Genomic DNA, 13,629 nt, shown 5'->3' with positions numbered 1-13,629 from the left:
GGGCCCAGCGGGGCACAGCAGGGTGGTGTGGGCGGAAGATGTGCCCAGCAGGAGTGGCGTTGGCCCAGCGGGGCACAGCAGGGGCGGCGTGGGTGGAGGATGGTTTGGGCCCCGGCGGCAGGGGGAGGCGAGGGGAGCGGGCCCCACTGCAGTGGTGTCTGGTGTTGGGGTGACAGCCGCTGGGTTCAAATTCAGCCACTCCCGCCTAGCGACGGGAGAACGGAGAACTGGCCATTTCCAAAGTGGAAACACTGATATTTTGTTTCCGATTATTTTTTTTTCCGTTTAAAAAAAAAAAGATTTTTATTGAGTTTTTCTTACACTGGGGGCAAAAGGGGTGGGTGGGGGGGGGTGCGGTCGCACCCAATGCACCCCCCCCCTTCGGACGGCCATGGTTGGGCTGAAGGACCTGTTTCCGTGCTCTATAATCTGTGACTGTGACCAGTCCCTGAAATTCACCCCGACTCGGACAGAGGGGAGTGACGTGGAGTGATAGACATTTCAGAAGGAGAGTGGGTGAAAGGAGACTGGATGATGCTGCTCTCTCCACAGAGCCAGTCCTCCAATTCCCAAACTCCGCTGTCTGATGACCTGTTGTAGTGTTGCCACACTCCCGTGTCTCTATTCCTTTATTCCAGATCCCCAGATGTCCACAGTGGAACAGACCCAGGCATCATCATCCGGAGAATCTGTTCATGAACCGGCTTCAGTCCCAGTGGGAGACACATCCTCAGGTACCAAACCCTCTCACACATTTTCACTTGTCCTCATTAACCCTGTCATGGGGTCACAGAGTGATACAGTGTGGACACAACTCGCCCACACCGGCCAACATGTTCCAACCACACTAGCCCCACCTGCCAGCATTTGGTCCATATCCCGCCAAACCTGTCCTATCCATGTACCTATATAACTGTTTATTAAATCTTGGGATGGTCCCTGCCATAATTTCCTCCTCTGGCAGCTTGTTGCATACATCCATCACCCATTGTGAGAAAAAACCCTCAGATTCCTATTAAATCTTTTCTCCTTCACCTTAAACCTATGACCCCTGGTCCTCAATTCACCTACTTTGGGCAAGAGACTGCATCTATCCGATCAATTCCTCTCATGATCTCATACACCTCTAGATGATCACCCCTCATCCTCCTGTGTTTCAAAGAATAGAGTTCCAGCCTACTCAACCTCTGCCAAGAGCTCAGACTCTCTAGCCCTGGCAACATCCTTGTAAATCTTCTCTCTACCATTTCCAGCTTGACAACATCTTTCCTATAACACGGTGCCCCAGAACTGAACATAATACTCTAATTGTGGCCTCACCAACGTCGTAAACAATTGCAACATGACCTCCCAACTTATATACTCGATACTCTGGCTGATTAAAGGCCAATGTGTTCAAAGCCTTTTTGACCAACCGATTTACCTGCAACCCCACCTTCAGGGAATAATGCACCTACACTCCTAGATCCCACTGCTCCACAATACTCCCTAGAGCACTACCATTCACTGTGTAGGTCCTGCTCATGTTAGACTTCCCAAAATTGAACATCTCACATTTCTGTATTAAATGCCATCCACCTCAGCCCACCTGCCCAATCGATCAAGTACCTGCTGCAATTTTTCTCAACCATCTTCACTATCGGTAAAACCACCCACTTTTGTATCATCAGCAAACTTGCCAATCTTGCCATGCATGTTCTCATCCAAATCATTGATATAGATGACAAACAGTAATGGGCCTGGCACTGAACCCTGAGGCACACCATTAGTCACAGGCCTCCAGTCCGAGAAGCAACCTTCCACCATCATCCTCTGCTTCCTTCCGTGAAGCCAATTTTCTATCCATTCAGCTATCTCACCTTGGATCCCATTTCATCTAATGTTCCAGAGCAGCCTACCATGAGGATACTTGTCGAATGCTTTGCTGAATTCCATTCATACAACATCTATAGCTCTGCCCTCATCGACCTTTACAGTCACAACATTTGCCACCATCCAGTCTTCCAGCACCTCTCCTGTATTTAAAGACTACTCGTAAATATTAACCAGGGCTGACGCAATTTCCTCTCTGGTTTCCCACAATTTCCTCGGATATATCTGATCAGGCCCTGGAGATTTGTCTATCTTCATACATGATAGTACCTTCAGCATCACTTGGACCACAACACTGACTGATCTCAAGACACTTCCATTGCTCCAAGTTCCCCAACCCTCGGTAAATACAGAGGAGAATTACTCGTTGACGACCTTGCCCATCTCCTGTGACTCTACACAGAGTTGACCGCTTTGATTCCTGAGGGGTCCCACTCTCTCTCTAGTTACCTTTTCCTCATTATCTATTTATAACATCTCTTGGGGTTGTTCTTAAACGTAACCTATCTATGTTCCGCAGAACTACTGCCTGACCCACTTAACACGGGTCTCTGGCGCAGTGAGGCAGCAACTCTACCGCTGTCCCTTGTACTGCCCTTAGGAGTGAATGGGTGACTGGAGATTGCAGGAGGAGGGGGAAAGTCAGTGGAGAGCTTGTGGAGAATGTATTTTGGGACTGACTGACACTCGGGGGCGGGGGCTGAATGGTGAAGCGAGTGAGCGTGTGTGCGGATTGGGCGAGGGGTGTGAGTGAGTCGGGAAAAGCATGGATTTAGTCAGGATCCAGGGATAGAGCTCTGTAGGAGAGTCAAGGAGGAACAAGGAAGCGTGGCGTGGAGCGTGTTGGAGGAATGTGTAATGTTCCAGATGAGATGTGGGACCTGTGAGATTTGGTGTGTGGTGCTGGCAGAACGGACTGGTGACTCTTGGTCTCTGCAGCCGACTTCCCTCCTGATCAGCTGTTCAATGTGTTTTTACTCTTTTACCCTCCCTGTCCGCCCTCCTCTCTCTTCTTCCAGATCCACCGTTGGACACAACTCTGGAACCCCAGGGAGCAGGGACTGGAGACTCTGGTCCGAGTTTAACTCATGACCCAGCAGGGTCTGCAAGCTCAGATATCAGTGGTGGGGAGCATGGAACATAGAAAAAGGCAGCACGGTGGCGCAGGGGTAGAGTTGCTGGCATACAGCGCCATGGACCCGGGTTTGATCCTGACTATGATCATTTTATATACTTCTGTCTGATCCATACTGAGCCTCAACAACCCAGAGAAAACACCTCCTGAATACCTTCGCACAGTCCACCAAGGCCAATGAGATCTCCCGGTTGCTAAACACTTTAACACCTCCTCCCATTCCTATACTGACCTTCCCATTCCTATACTGACCAGCATATGCAGTCTTTATTTCTACATTTTTTTAGAGCAGTTAGTTGAGGCAGGTCTAATAACATTTACATGCCATTTTGACATGTACATGGACAGGAAAGGTTTAGATGAATTTGAGCCAATATGTGGGCAAATGGAACTAGCTGAGATGTGGCGGCATGGATGAGTTGGGCTGAAGGGCCTGTTTCCATGCTCGATAATCTGTGACTGACCAGTCCCTGTAATTCACCCCGACTCGGACTGAGGGGAGTGACGTGGAGTGACAGACATTTCAGGAGAGTGGGTTAAAGGAGTGGATGATGCTGCTCTCTCCACAAAGCCAGTCCTCCAATTCCCAAACTCCGCTGACTGTCTGATGACCTGTTGTAGTGTTGCCACCCTCCTGTGTCTCTGTTCCTTTATTCCAGATCCCCAGATGTCCACAGTGGAACAGACCCAGGGATCATCGACTGGAGAATCCGTCCAGGAACCGGCTTCTGTCCCAGTGGGAGACACATCCTCAGGTACCAAACCCACTCACACGTTTTCACTTGTCCTCATTAACCCTGTCGTGGGGTCATAGAGTGATATAGTGTGGAAACAACTCACCCACACCGGCCAACATGTTCCAGCCACGCTAGCCCCACCTGCCAGCATTTGCTCCATATCCTTCCAAACTTGTCCTATCCATGTACCTATCTAACTGTTTCTTAAATGTTGGGATGGTCCCTGCCATAATTTCCTCCTCTGGCAGTTTGTTGCATGTTGTGAGAAAAATGTACCCCTCTGATTCCTATTAAATCTTTTCCCCTTCACCTTAAACCTATGTTCTCTGGTCCTCAATTCACCTACTTTGGGCAAGAGACTGCATCTACCCGACCAATTCCTCTCATGATCTCATACACCTCTCGAATATCACCCCTCATCCTCCTGTGCTCCAAAGAATAGAGTTCCAGCCTACTCAACCTCTGCCAAGAGTTCAGACTCTCTAGCCCTGGCAACATCCTTGTAAATCTTCTCTCTACCTTTTCCAGCTTGACAACATCTTTCCTATAACACGGTGCCCAGAACTGAACACAATACTATTAATTGTGGACTCACCAACGTCGTAAACAACTGCAACTTGACCTCCCAACCTATTTACTCGATACTCTGGCTGATAAAGGCATATGTGTTAAAAGCCTTTTTGACCAGGTTTAAACACGGGTTTGATCCTGACTATGAGTGCTGTCTGTACGGTGTTTGTACGTTCTCCCCGTGACCAACATGGGTTTTCTCTGGGTGCTTCGGTTTCCTCCCACACTCCAAAGAGGTACAGGTTTGTAAGTTAATTGGCTTGGTAAATTGTCCCTGGTGTGTAGTATAGTGTGTAGTTTAGTGTTAGTGTGAGGGGATCGCTGGTCAGTGTGGATTGGGTGGGTTGAAGTGCCTTGTTTCCACGCTGTATCTCCAAATTAAACTAAACTAAACAGGACATTAAAGGAACAGGCCCATCGCCCGACAAAGTCCAATTTAAACCTCTGCCTGCTCGTGATCTATATCCCTACATTTCCTGCATACAAACATTCCCAACCAAAAAACGTAATATCCACTATTGTATCAGCCTCCACCACCACTTCTGGCAGCACGTTCCAGACCCCCACCACTCTGTAAAAGACTCGCCCCCCGCATCTGTTAAACTTTGCACCTTGCATCTTAAAGCTGTGCCTTCTAATCTTTGACATTTCCACCCTGGGGGAAAAGTTCTAAATGGCTACCCTATCATTGCAACATCATTTTATATAATTCTGTCTGATCCATACTGAGCCTCGACAACCCAGAGAAAACACCTCCTGGATACCTCTGTACAGTCCGCCAAGGACAATGAGATGTCCCGGTTGCTAAACACTTCATCTCCTCCCATTTCTGTACTGACCTTCCCATTCCTATACTGACCTTCCCATTCCTATACTGACCAGCATCTGCAGTCTTTATTTCTACATTTTTCAGAGCAGTTAGTTGAGGCAGGTCTAATAACATTTACAAGCCATTTTGACATGTACATGGGCAGGAAAGGTTGAGAGGAATTTGAGCCAATGTGTGGGAAAATGAAACGAGCTGAGATGTGGCGGCATGGATGAGTTGGGCTGAAGGGCCTGTTTCCGTGCTCTATAATCTGTGACTGTGGCCAGTCCCTGAAATTCACCCCGACTCGGACTGATGGGAGTGAAATGGAGTGACAGACATTCCAGAAGGACAGTGGGTGAAAGGAGACTGGTTGATGCTGCTCTCTCCACAGAGCCAGTCCTCCAATTCCCAAACTCCGCTGACTGTCTGATGACCTGTTGTAGTGTTGCCACACTCCCGTGTCTCTGTTCCTTTATTCCAGATCCCCAGATGTCCACAGTGGGACAGACCCAGGGATCATCGTCTGGAGAATCCGTCCAGGAACCGGCTTCTGTCCCAGTGGGAGACACATCCTCAGGTACCAAACCCTCTCAAACATTTTCTCTTGTCCTCATTAACCCTGTCATTGGGACATAGAGTGATACAGTGTGGAAACAACTCACCCACACCGGCCAACATGTTCCAGCCACGCTATCCATGTACCTATCTAACTGTTTCTTAAATGTTGCGATGGTCACTGCCATAATTTCCTCCTCTGGCAGCTTGTTGCATACATCCACCAACCATTGTGAGAAAAAGTTACCCCTCAGATTCCTATTAAATTTTTTCCCCTTCACCTTAAACCTATGTTCTCTGGTCCTCAAATCACCTACTTTGGGCAAGAGACTGCATCTACCCGAACAATTCCTCTCATGACCTCATCCACCTCTAGAAGATCACCCCTCACCTCCTGTGCTCCAAATAATAGCGTTCCAGCCTACTCAACCTCTGCCAAGAGCTCAGACTCTCTAGCCCGGTCAACATCCTTGTAAATCTTCTCTCCACCTTTTGTAGTTTGACAACATCTTTCCTATAACACGATGTCCAGAACAAAACGCAATATTCTAATTGTGGCCTCACCATCGTCGTAAACAACTGCAACACGACCTCCCAACTTATATACTCGACATTCTGGCTGATAAAGGCCAATGTGCTAAAAGCCTATTTGACCACCAGATTTACCTGTAACTCCACCTTCAGGGAACTATGCACCTACACTCCTAGATCCCACTGCTACACAACACTCCCTAGAGCACTACCATTCACTGTGTAGGTCCTGCTCATGTTAGACTTCCCAAAATTCAACATCTCACATTTCTGTATTAAATTCCAACCACCTCAGCCCACCTGCCCAATCGATCAAGATCCTGCTGCAATTTTTCACAACCATCTTTACTATCGGTAAAACCACCCACTTTTGTATCATCTGCAAACTTGCTAATCTTGCCATGTATGTTCACATCCAAATCATTGATCTAGATGACAAACAGTAACAGGCCCGGCACCGAACCCTGAGGCACACCACTAGTCACAGGCCACCAGTCCGAGAAGCAACCTTCCACCATCACCCTCTGCTTCCTTCCATGAAGCCAATTTTCTATCCATTCAGCTATCTCTCCTTGGATCCCATTCCATCTAACGTTCCAGAGCAGCCTACCATGAGGATACTTGTCGAATGCTTTACTGAATTCCATTCATACAACATCTATAGCTCTGCCCTCATCGACCTTTTTAGTCACAACATTTGCCACCATCCAGTCTTCCGGCACCTCTCCTGTATTTAAAGACTACTCGTAAATAATAACCAGGGCTGACGCAATTTCCTCTCTGCTTTCCCACAATTTCCTCGGATATATATGATCAGGCCCTGGAGATTTGTCTACCTTCATACATGATAGTACCTTCAGCATCACTTGGACCATAACACTGATTGGTCTCAAGACACTTCCATTGACTGCTCCAAGTTCCTCCATCCTCCTGTCTTTCTCCTCGGTAAATACAGAGGAGAAATACTCGTTGACGACCTTGCCCATCTCCTGTGGCTCTACACAGAGTTGACCGCTTTGATTCCTGAGGGGTCCCACTCTCTCTCTAGTTACCTTTTTCTCATTATCTATTTATAACGTCTCTTGGGGTTGTTCTTAAACGTAACCTATCTATGTTCCGCAGAACTACTGCCTGACCCACTTAACTCGGGTCTCTGGCGCAGTGAGGCAGCAACTCTACCGCTGCCCCTTGTGCTGCCCTAAGGAGTGAATGGGTGACTGGAGATTGCAGGAGGAGGGGGAATGTCAGTGGAGAGCTTATGGAGAATGTATTTTGGTGACTGACTGACACTCGGGGGCGGGGCTGAATGGTGAAGCGAGTAAGCGTGTGTGCAGATTGTGCGAGGGGTGTGAGTGAGTCGGGAAAAGCATGGATTTAGTCAGGATCCAGGGTTAGAGCTCTGTAGGAGAGTCGAGGAGGAACAAGGAAGCGTGGCGTGGAGCGTGTTGGAGGAATGTGTAATGTTCCAGATGAGATGTGGGACCTGTGAGATTTGGTGTGTGTTGCTGTCAGCATGGACTGGTGACTCTTGGTCTCTGCAGCCGACTTCCCTCCTGATCAGCTGTTCAATGTGTTTTTACTCTTTTACCCTCCCTGTCCATCCTCCTCTCTCTTCTTCCAGATCCACCGTTGGACACAACTCTGGAACCCCAGGGAGCAGGGACTGGAGACTCTGGTCCGAGTTTAACTCATGACCCAGCAGGGTCTGCAAGCTCAGGTATCAGTGGTGGGGAGCATGGAGCATAGAAAAAGGCAGCACGGTGGCGCAGGGGTAGAGTTGCTGGCTTACAGCGCCCGAAACCCGGGTTTGATCCTGACTATGATAATTTTATATACTTCTGTCTGATCCATACTGAGCCTCAACAACCCAGAGAAAACAACTCCTGAATACCTCCGCACAGTCCACCAAGGCCGATGAGACCTCCCGGTTGCTAAACATTTTAACTCTTCCTCCCATTCCTATACTGACCTTCCCATTCCTATACTGACCAGCATCTGCAGTCTTTATTTCTACATTTTTTTAGAGCAGTTAGTTGAGGCAGGTCTAATAATATTTACATGCCATTTTGACATGTACATGGACAGGAAAGGTTTAGAGGAATTTGGGCCAATTTGTGGGCAAATGGAACTAGCTGAGATGTGGCGGCATGGATGAGTTGGGCTGAAGGGCCTGTTTCCGTGCTCGATAATCTGTGACAGTGACCAGTCCCTGAAATTCACCCCCACTCGAACTGAGGGGAGTGACGTGGAGCGACAGACATTTCAAAAGAGAGTGGGTTAAAGGAGACTGGTTGATGCTTCTCTCTCCACAGAGCCAGTCCTCCAATTCCCAAACTCCGCTGACTGTCTGATGACCTGTTGTAGTGTTGCCACACTCCCGTGTATCTGTTCCTTTATTCCAGATCCCCAGATGTCCACAGTGGAACAGACCCAGGGATCATCGACTGGAGAATCCGTTCAGGAACCGGCTTCTGTCCCAGTGGGAGACACATCCTCAGGTAACAAACCCACTCACACATTTTCACATGTCCTCATTAACCCTGTCATGGGAACATAGAGTGATATAGTGTGGAAACAACTCACCCACACCGGCCAACATGTTCCAGCCACGCTAGCCCCACCTGCCAGCATTTGGTCCATATCCCTCCAAACCTGTCCTATCGATGTACCTATCTAACTGTTTCTTAAATGTTGGGATGGTCCCTGCCACAATTTCCACCTCTGCCAGCTTGTTGCATACATCCACCACCCATTGTGAGAAAAAGCTACACCTCAGATTCCTATTAAATCTTTTCCCCGTCACCTTAAACCTATGTTCTCTGGTCCTCAATTCACCTACTTTGGGCCTATTTAACTGTTTCTTAAATGTTGGGATGGTCCCTACCCCTTACCCTCCTGTGCTCCAAATAATAGCGTTCCAGCCTACTCAACCTCTGCCAAGAGCTCAGACTCTCTAGCCCTGGCAACATCCTTGTAAATCTTCTCTCTACCTTTTCCAGTTTGACAACATCTTTCCTATAACACGATGTCCAGAACTAAACACAATATTCTAATTGTGGCCTTATCATCGTCGTAAACAACTGCAACATGACCTCCCAACTTATTTACTCGATACTCTGGCTGATAAAGGCCAATGTGCTAAAAGCCCATTTGACCACCAGATTTACCTGTAACTCCACCTTCAGAGAACTATGCACCTACACTCCTAGATCCCACTGCTACACAACACTCCCTAGAGGCCCTGCTCATGTTAGACTTCCCAAAATTCAACATTCCACATTTCTATATTAAATTCCAACCACCTCAGCCCACCTGCCCAATCGATCAAGTACCTGCTGCAATTTTTCACAACCATCTTTACTATCGGTAAAACCACCCACTTTTGTATCATCTACAAACTTGCTAATCTTGCCATGTATGTTCACATCCAAATCATTGATCTAGATGACAAACAGTAACAGGCCCGGCACCGAACCCTGAGGCACACCACTAGTCACAGGCCACCAGTCCGAGAAGCAACCTTCCACCATCACCCTCTGCTTCCTTCCATGAAGCCAATTTTCTATCCATTCAGCTATCTCTCCTTGGATTCCATTCCATCTAACGTTCCAGAGCAGTCTACCATGAGGATACTTGTCGAATGCTTTACTGAATTCCATTCATACAATATCTATAGCTCTGCCCTCATCGACCTTTTTAGTCACAACCTTTGCCACCATCCAGTCTTCCGGCACCTCTCCTGTATTTAAAGACTGATCGTAAATATTAACCAGGGCTGACGCAATTTCCTCTCTGCTTTCCCACAATTTCCTCGGATATATCTGATCAGGCCCTGGAGATTAGTCTACCTTCATACATGATAGTACCTTCAGCATCACTTGGACCATAACACTGACTGGTCTCAAGACACTTCCATTGACTGCTCCAAGTTCCTCCATCTTCCTGTCTTTCTCCTCGGTAAATACAGAAGAGAAATACTCGTTGACGACCTTGCCCATTTTCTGTGGCTCTACACAGAGGTGACCGCTTTGATTCCTGAGGGGTCCCACTCTCTCTCTAGTTACCTTTTCCTCATTATCTATTTATAACATCTCTTGGGGTTGTCCTTAAACGTCACCTATCTATGTTGCCCAGAACTACTGCCTGACCCACTGTGTTACTCCAGCACTTTGTGTCCTTCACATTAAACCAGTCGGGTTCAGTGGAAATGGATGATTCCGTTGTGTGATGTGTAAGTGTGTTAAAGGAATATGCTCCGAGACTCTTGAAAGGCTGGCACCACCATTGTACCGAGCGTGCTGGATCAGTGGGGTATTACTGGAGTAACAGACATGTGGTGAAATAATCTGAGGATTGAGCAGAGACACTGTTGTCCCTGGAACACATTGAGGACACGTCCAGTAGAACAGATGAGGGAACCAGTGGCTGGGCTGTGGGGGATTTTCAGAAAGTATTTAGTACGTTCCTGCATAAGATGCTTGTCAATAAGGTCAGAGCACATGGAATTGTTCACACACTGACATGGATTGAGAATTGGCTTTTGTACAGAGAGCAACAGGTGGGAATAAGCAGATCATTCTCAGGTTGGCAGCAGTGACGTGTGGGTACAAGAGGGCTCAGTGCTTGGGCCCCGGTGAGTCACAGTCTGTATCAATAACTTGGCTGGGACGATCATCTGTGGACTGAGATACACCGTGATATCTCCCACTGACCCGCAGTGTCCCTCACTGTGCCCCCTGGGACCAAGCCTGGGACCCCCTCCCTGGGACCAAGACATCCCCTATAACCCCCCCCCCCACTCATGGGACCCAAACTGACCCACAACCCCTCCCCAATGACCGAGTCTTGTCCTCCCTCCTCCCCTGGGACCAAGACCACCCCTTGAACCCCAACCTAAGCCGTCCCCCATCCCCTCCGCCAGGGATCTCTCCTCCCCAGGTCCAGGCCGTACCCTCCCCTCCCCTGAGACCGAGTGAGCCTGCGGGTGAAGGGGAAGCAGGGAGAGGGTGGAGTGGGACAGAGGGGGTGGGAGAGGTACGTGGGTGAGAGAGAGGGAAAGGGTGGGTGAGGGACAGGCAGGGTCGAGGAGGAGGTGAGAGGGCAGGGAGGGGCGAGCGGAGGGGAATGAGGGCAGAGAGATGGACGGAGTGTATTGAGTGACGACGGGAATGATGGGGGTGAGGAGCAGAGGGAGTGGGGAGCAGAGCGGAGTGACGCAGGGACGGGTCCCAATGTGTGAGGTGTGTGGGATGGAGGAGTTGGGAGGCAGTAACGGTCACTCCACTGTGTGTGGGATGTACTGGGGGTGTCAGGATACACGGTGCAGGAGAGGGCTGGACCGTTGGTGTCACCAGAGACTGGTGTCGGCCGTGCACTTCCCTCTGCTCCCATCCCGCAGAGATGCTGGATTATTTCCACACTACACCCACTGTCTGGCCATACTTTATTACAGATCCTGCCTCCGTACCAACTGAGGAAGCCCAGGAAGCAGCCGAACCCCAGGAACCAGCTGAACTCCAGGAAACACTCGAACCCCAGGAAACAGCTCCCAAACCCCGGCAGGATTTGTCCACCGCACGAGAACCAGATACAAGCTCAGGTGACGATGTGGGGATTGTTGGAACAGGTTCTTCCCCCAAACCTCCAAGGCGGAAGGAATGGGGGGAGGAGGCGGTCGGGAGTGGCGGGAGGGGGGTGTCGAGTTGCGGTGGGAGGGGGGGATGGAGTGGGGGGAGGGAGGGGGCGATAGTGGGGGGGGCTGGGGAGAAGGAGGGAGGAGTGGATGAGAGTGGAGGGGAGGGAGATGGGGTTTGGAAGTGGGGGGAAGGATGGGGGTGGGGAGGGAGAGGGGAAGATGGTGTTATAGGGAATAGTGGGTTCATGAATGGGGGAGAGTGAGTGGGGGGAGGATGAGATAGTGGGGGAAGGGGGGAGGGTGTTAGGATGTGGGTTAGGAGGGGGGTGGGAGTGGTCGTGGGAGCTGTTGGCTGGAGGCAGAGCTCAGGGAGAATGGAGGGTGGCCTTTACAGCAAAAAGAGTAGTGTGGGGATGGGTGTGGGGTGGGGGGGGGAGCAGGTGGAGGGTTGTGGGGAGGGGGGGAGAGTCGTGGACAGGGGGGCGGAGGGATGTGGGGATGTGGGGAGAGGGTCGTGGGGAGGGGGTGGAGTGTGGACAGGGGGGCGGAGGGTCGTGGGGAGGGGGAGAGGGAGGGGAGGGGGGAGGGTGGGTAGGAATGTGGGGAGTAGGAATACACGGGGTGAGCTGGGCCGTGGTGTGATGAGTGAGGGCTGCACCAAGTCTGTTAGATCGATGATTGAAGAGTTTCAGACAGTCGGCCCTCCCCGACCCTCAGTGAAGAGTGAGATCCTGACTCACACTGAGGCAACAGAGACACAGAATCACTGCCCTGTGTAGCTGCCCAGTCAACACACACTGCTGGCCACAGCAGGACTGCAGCAGAGAGTAAGGCCAATGGTCACTCGGTTTTAACTCTGTTGCCAGTGGACATGGGCACAGTGAGCGAGGGTAATGACTGTTCTGATTCAAACAAAGAAATGTGCATCCTAAAGAACACCAGGCTGCTGGTGCAGGAGCAACATGTGGCTCAGGAGTTGCCTCTGAGTATCTCTGGTCTGGACATTTCCGGCTGACCACCGGGGGCAGTGTGCTGAGGGGGACGGGAGGGGAGGTGGTACATATCTGCCCGCTCCATCTTCCCGTAGAAGCTCAGGGAACTGGGACCATCAATGTCCTCATTTCAGGAGACGATTTGGCTCAGGACCTTCCTTCAGTCCCAACAAGAGACGTCACCTACCATGTCTTCCAGAGATGCTGCCTGACTCATTGAGTTACTCTAGAAGTTGTGCCTTCCTTTGGTAAATCAGCAGTTCCTTGCGTCTCCTGTTTTGGTTTCAGATAGAGCGTCTGGAAATGCCCCAGGAACCGCTGACTCAGCATCCTCCTGCAAGAAACCTTCTAATGATCAGACTGATGATGAAGGTGAGAACTTTCCCTCTGTCCATGGAGGTTAAACTCCTCCCTCAGCCATGGTCCGTCACACGAGCCTGTCTTTGTGGCACCCCCACGGCTCTGTACAGGGACACCTGGTGGCCAACACTGACTGACTCATCAGAGCTGAGAGTGGGTGAAAGAGTGGGGGAGACACACAAATACACATCTCATCACACCTGCAACATTTCATTGCATTTCTCTTTCCACTAATGTTTCAAGGTCAGTTTATTGTCACATGGACCAATTAAGGTGCAGTGAAATCCGAATCACCGTACAGCCACACTGAACACAAAGCAAACAAGAACACAACGCCATCAAAGTTAACATAAACATCCACCACTGCATTCTTCACGTTCCTCATGGTGATGGAAGGCAATAAATTCCAATCTTCCTCTGTATTCTCCTGC

At 49.8% G+C, this 13,629-nt stretch overlaps 1 long non-coding RNA gene across 1 annotated transcript; it reads left to right on the top strand.

Annotated features, from left to right (window-relative positions):
• Positions 1–7,902: 7,902 nt before the first annotated feature.
• LOC116991934 lies at positions 7,903–11,757 on the top strand. Its single transcript, XR_004416935.1, has 3 exons — positions 7,903–7,928; positions 8,614–8,709; positions 11,664–11,757. It is a non-coding gene; the product is annotated as an uncharacterized LOC116991934 (long non-coding RNA).
• The last annotated feature ends 1,872 nt before the right edge of the window (positions 11,758–13,629 follow it).

This window comes from Amblyraja radiata, chromosome 35 (genome assembly GCF_010909765.2).
Source record: "Amblyraja radiata isolate CabotCenter1 chromosome 35, sAmbRad1.1.pri, whole genome shotgun sequence".
Taxonomy (NCBI): domain Eukaryota; kingdom Metazoa; phylum Chordata; class Chondrichthyes; order Rajiformes; family Rajidae; genus Amblyraja; species Amblyraja radiata.
This window is presented reverse-complemented; position numbering and strand designations above follow the sequence as displayed.